This window comes from Mesocricetus auratus, unplaced genomic scaffold (assembly GCF_017639785.1).
Source record: "Mesocricetus auratus isolate SY011 unplaced genomic scaffold, BCM_Maur_2.0 Super-Scaffold_100047, whole genome shotgun sequence".
In the NCBI taxonomy this organism is placed as follows: Eukaryota; Metazoa; Chordata; class Mammalia; order Rodentia; family Cricetidae; genus Mesocricetus; species Mesocricetus auratus.
In genome coordinates this window covers 329,303-335,465 of record NW_024429224.1, presented here as the reverse complement: position 1 = coordinate 335,465, position 6,163 = coordinate 329,303, and the positions used below count along the sequence as shown (strand labels likewise).

Genomic DNA, 6,163 nt, shown 5'->3' with positions numbered 1-6,163 from the left:
ATCCAGCCACACTGAACCTCTTAGAAGAGAAAGTGGGTGGTACCCTTGAACGAATTGGTACAGGAGACAGCTTCCTGAACATAACACCAGTAGCACAGACAGTGAGATCAACAATTAATAAATGGGACCTACTGAAACTGAGAAGTTTCTGTAAGGCAAAGGACACAGTCAGCAAGACAAAAAGGCAGCCCACAGAATGGGAAAAATATTCACTAATCCCACATCTGACAGAGGGTTGATCTCCAAAATTTACAAAGAACTCAAGAAGCAAATCTCCAAAACATCAAAGGACCCAATTAAAAAGTGGGCTGCAGAACTAAATAGAGAGTTTTCAATAGAGGAGTCTAAAATGGCTGAGAGGCACTTGAGAAAGTGCTCAACATCCTTAGCCATCCGGGAAATGCAAATCAAAACAACTCTGAGATACCATCTCACTCCTGTCAGAATGGCTAAAATCAAAACCACCAATGACAATTTATGCTGGAGAGGATGTGGTGAAAGGGGGGAAACTCCTCCATTGCTGGTGGGAGTGCCAACTGGTTCAGCCACTTTGGAAATCAGTATGGAGATTCCTCAGGAAAATGGGAATAAACCTACCACAAGACCCAGCAACTCCACTCTTAGGCATATATCCAAAAGATGCCCATTCATACAACAAAGATGTCTGTTCCACTATGTTCATAGCAGCTTTATTTGTAATAGCCAGAACTTGGAAGCAACCTAGATGTCCCTCAACCGAAGAGTGGATAGAGAAAATGTGATACATCTACACAATGGAGTACTATTCAGCAGAAAAAAGTAATGGAATCATGAGATTCGCAGGCAAATGGATGACACTAGAAGAAACCATCCTGAGTGAGGTAACCCAGTCACAAAAAGAGAAACATGGCATGTACTCTCTCATATATGGGTTTTAGACATAGATCTGGGGAGTGCCAGCCTACAATCCTATGGCCAGAGAGTCTGAGAAACAGAAACTTCATTTAGTGGCTGATCGAAGAAGAGGCAGACTCCCTTGGTTAAGTACTGAGCTGAACTCAAGAAAGCCAGTAACAGAGAGGGAGGACTGATGATCAAAGGGATTAAGACTGGGCTGGTTTAACCCCCAGAAACAGCTGACCAGACAAAGGTTAACTCTTGAATCCCAGGCATCAGCCTGGGAATCCAGCATGGGACTGATCAAGATCCCCTGAATCTGGGTGTCAGTGAGGAGGCCTAGGTAATCTATTGAGCCTTGGGCAGCAGATCAGTACCCATCCCAAGTATACACACGGACTTTGGACTCCCATAGAACAATGTGAGGTGCACTCTCACCCTGAACTCTTGGGGAAGGGTTTAGGCCCTGCCCTATATGAAATGACAGACTATGGACACCCCCATGGGGGGCCTCAACCTCCCTGGGGGAATGAGGGGATAACAGGGGGGGGTTCGGGGGAGGGCACGGGTGGAGGGAAGGGAAAGGGAGAGGGACCTGGAACTGACTTGTGAAGCAACCTTGTTTCTTATCTAAATTTAAACTGGAAAAAAAAAAAGCAAGTGAGTGCAGAAGCAGGCCAAAGTGCACCAGGAAAGAACTGAATCATGGCTGTACCCATGGCATCAAAGATGCATTTGTCCCCAACCACCCAGAGCTTAAGCAGTTTGTCACATAGACTCGGATGGGCCAAACCAGTCATCCAAGATGCTGCCGAAAGGCTGAGAGTCTACCATTTGGCTTATTTCACTGTCAAGGTCTTCTTCTGTGTCATCTGTGTACTTATTTATTTTTTCCAGTGCTGGTCTGAAGACAGGCTTTCCAAGGTTTTAATGTCTTAAATGCCTGCTCTGTAGGGGATCATCAGAAGTGTCAGAGCGATTTAGTTAATGCAGCAGAAAGAAGGGATTTTTCCCTTTAATCACTTGTTTCCTTTCCTTCTCTTACAAGGGAATTATTGTGTTCTAACTCCTGATCAATTTCATTCTGCAATTTGTCCAGCATGAACTCTAGCTTCTGGATCCTTTCTTCTGTTGGCAAGCCTCTATATAGATCACGGCCGATCTTTTTAATTGCAACGAAAACACTGTCATCTAACCCACTTTCCTTTCTCACTAACTTAATTCCCTCACTGTGTCCTCGTTTGGAAGGACTGTTGGGACCACCACACACCTCTGTGTCACTGCCTTCGTTGTCAGATGTGTTGGGTGTGTACTTTGGTGATGGTTCCCAAGATCTGTTCCTGGTTCAGCAAGTTTTAGAGGATTGACACAAATTTAGTAAACGAGAGCTAGTATTAATGATGTACCTTGTCAAACCTGTTGTTTTATGGACTGAGTTGTTAGATTCCATCTCAACACAAGGAGGAAGGCCCATGAGTGGCTCCTGTCCTTCTAGCCTGAGGTTTTCAGGGTATGGTCTATTTGCCTCTCAGTTGTTCCACAAAGAGGTGTCTCAGCTAGACACTTTTTATGACCAACATAAGCAGAGGACATACATTGTGAAGCAGCTTTTGTCCAGACTTTTATCTTAAAGTAATCACACCAAGTTGTGTTTTAGAACTGAGTATCTTTGAAACTATGTTTATGTTCTGACAAACTCATCTGCCCAACAAAATGCTTCTCTTTAGGGAGTGTAGAAACTTCTTCAACCAAATGGAGTTCTTTTGCTTTCTCTAAATTAGGAACTATGTGGTGATCTGATTCTCCTGCCTTCAAATATTTGAAATGAACAGTAATGTCACTATAACAAAATTTGTCATTGAAGCCCTTTTACATACTCAGATTGCATAGTTCAGTTCTAGTGACCATGGCAGGGGCTTCCAGTCTGAACTTTGACAGGTATTCCATGTTTGATGTAGCTAGGCATACTAAAGCTACCTCTTCAAGTTTTCAACTAATATGCCCCAAACAGATAAGGCCTCCTAACTTAAAAAGATCCCTGCACCAGAGAGCAATGTTCAGGTACCTTGGCAGGCTTCTATGTCAAACAAGCAGGATGCTCTGGTCCTTGGCCACTTTCCTACCTTATTATGATAAAGAACCTCTGACTACTCACTCATCTGATGGGCGAACATCCCCAGCTGAAAGACCCTGTCCTGCCAGAGCAGAGTCAATACATTGGGGGAGCCTTTCCCTGAGGCTGGGCTGTAAGCAGCTAAGCTTACTTCCACCTGTGGTGGTCCTTGGCTCCCGAGCTTCAGGATATCTTTCCATCTGAACTGTGTAACACTCAGTATCCATGGTTCCTGAGCTCCAGGATACCTTTCCACCTGAGCTGTGTAACACTCAGTATTCTGTGACTCCCGAGTGCCAGAATACCTGACCCACTCCTGTTCCATCCTGTCCTGACCCATCCCGAAATGCTTACATTTGGTGCCAAAACCCTGGAAATGCCAACATTTGTTGCCATGACTCGGATACCCTCTCCTGGTGCCTGTGCTCCCCATCATGGGCTGAGCTGCACAAGGACCCTATCTCTCATCTCCAGTTGGCCTGCAGCAGTCTAGCCTTCCAACTCACCGATCGCTCAACACTCCATCCACAACTGTGTAAGTTTCCCCTTCAGTCACTGTAAAATTTCCCTGAGACCAAGGAAGCGACCATTGATTGTCTGCACTGGTACTCATGAGGCCCAGGTTCCCCCAGACACAGTCCTTAAGGTTATGGCTGCCCCTCTTCACCTGATGCCATCCTACCACAGTTTCATTAGACCCAATTGGGTCATTGTGCCCCCTCCAGACCCTCTTTCTTATCTCCCCCATGGAGCTGGCAGTACTCCCATAGCTCCTCTAGGCCTTTGTGGCTTCTGCGACTCCATTCCTCACCCTTTCCTGTGGATGAGATCCCTCTTAGAGCTCGGTTTCTGTCTATGTCTTCTGGCCTCTGGAAAAGCTCTGGTACCAGGCGCCGAGTCTCTTCTGGCTTAACCAGGCTAAGCCTGACCTCCGTTGAGTTGGGTGACGACCCTCTGGATGTCTTGGTCCTCTTTCGGTGGTCCTCGCTGAGTCCTGGGGATGCCCTTGACTCCAGGCTGCAGTGACCTTTTCCTTCTCCTCCATGGGAACAGTGTCATCCATACCCTCTCATTCCCCCTTAGGATGCCTCTTAAAAAACCTCCAGGCTCTACACCTGACACCTAAACTGAAGGGCCCTAAACTTACTCACTTTTGCAATCAAATTTGGTCTAAATACCCCTTAGATAATCAGTCCAAATGGCCACATAATGACACCATAGAACCTATATTATTTGGGACCTTTACCCCGATCTAGCCAGACTGAGCTCAGCACTAAAATCTGACCAATCCCCTCCCTGGAAGCCATATATAAACCTGTTCAACTTCTCTGTTCGTGCTACCAGGCTGTCCTCTGCCACTCTGGAGCAGAGGCGAAGCTGGGCAGAGCAGAGCAAGCGAGCAGGGCTGTAACACTTGCCTGGGAAACCTTCCCTTGGCAGAGCAGAGTTGTTACACTCCACTTTCCCAGCTCTGCTCTCTGCTCTCCAGGAGCAGAGCTGAACTGTAGCAACTTCGCCTGAGAAACGTCCTGCCAAGCAAAACCACTAGACTGTGTGAACATCCCCACCTAAAAGACCCTGTCCTGCTGGAGCAGAGCCAATACACTGGGGGAGCCTTTCCCTGAGGCTGGACTGTAAGCAGCTAAGCTTACTGCAACCTGTGTTGGTCCTTGGCTCCTGAGCTTCAGACTATCTTTCCATCTGAGCTGTGTAGCACTCAGTATTCTGTGACTCCCGAGTGCCAGGATACCTGACCCACTCCTGTTCCATCCTGTCCTGATCCATCCCGAACAGCTTACATTTGGTGCTGAAACCCGGCAAATGCCAACAATATGCCCAAGAGAATAATTGCTGGATCTTGAAGTAGACTGATTCCCATTTTCCTAAGAAACTGCCATACTGATTTCCAAAGTGGTTGCACAAGTTTGCACCTCCACCAGCAATGGGAGAGTGTTCCCCTTTCTCCACATCCACTCCAGCATAGACTGTCATTTGTGTTTTTGATTTTAGACATTATGGTCAGTGTAAGATGGTATCTCAGAGTTGTTTTGATTTGCATTTCCCTGATGGCTAAGGATGTTGAGCACTTTCTTAAGTGTCTTTCAGCCATTTTAGTTTCCTCTATTGTGAATTTCTATTTATTTCTGGACTCCACTTTTTAATTGGATTGTTTGGTGTTTTGGTCCAAAATATACAAACTGAAAAAGCTAATAATTTCTTTCATTCTTAATTTGATGAATTCAAATGAGGTGAAGATTTCCTGATTCATTTGTTATACTTCAGGACCACAGTCGCTATTTTCCCTAGAAGCTACTACATGTATAATTTTTATATTTTACAGGGTAATATCAACTGACGTATGTTTACTATTGCTTCAATTTTAGGACATCAGACTGAAGACATCTTTTCATTAGGGTAAGATTTTCAGGTCTTTGAATCTGAATGTTAAATTATATTTAAACCAGGGAAAAGAAGCTAGTGTTGATTGAATGTTCAATTCTTCACTGGAGTCCATCTGATTCATCTAATGAACATGAGGTATTAATATTATCATATGTTTTAAAGTAAGCATGTATATCCATGTGACTAGGTGTCTTACTGCTTTAGCAGAGATCATACAGAGAGTTTGATTAATTCCATGACCCCATAGTTAACAAGTTGCCAGCTCATGCCAGTACTGTCAGGCTTGCATTCTCTTGCTCCTCTGACAATATTGGCATGCTCCCATGTAGAAAGCTATGTTTTTTACTTTTTATTAAGTTTTTTCTACTGATGACAGTAAGCATATTGGAATTTATACTGTACATTTGCCTTTCTTCATGTTTGTTGACATTTAGTTTAGAATTTTTGTCTGCTAGGTATTGCTTCTTCTTTTATTTCAATTTTTGTGTTTTAAAGGAAACCTGTAACCTAATAAAAGTCCCTTGAGCACATCAACCTAGATTCACCATTTTACAAATAGTTGTTATGATGAAATCCCAAAGCAAAAAATAGTATCCTATGAGGTAGAAATACAAATAGCCCAGTTGAGATTCTCATGTGCTCTTTCACTGTAAAACTGGGCTTTGCTATCCAGAATTTGACTGAATGTGTCTGTATAAAAATACGGGAGTGGGAAAAGTGTTCCAAGTGAAAGAGTACGAGAATGGCATTGTAACATAAGCCCTGGGGTGG

At 44.2% G+C, this 6,163-nt stretch overlaps 1 pseudogene; it reads right to left on the bottom strand.

Annotated features, from left to right (window-relative positions):
• Positions 1 to 1,644: 1,644 nt before the first annotated feature.
• LOC121136042 overlaps positions 1,645 to 6,163 on the bottom strand; it is a 201,459-nt pseudogene continuing 196,940 nt past the window's right edge.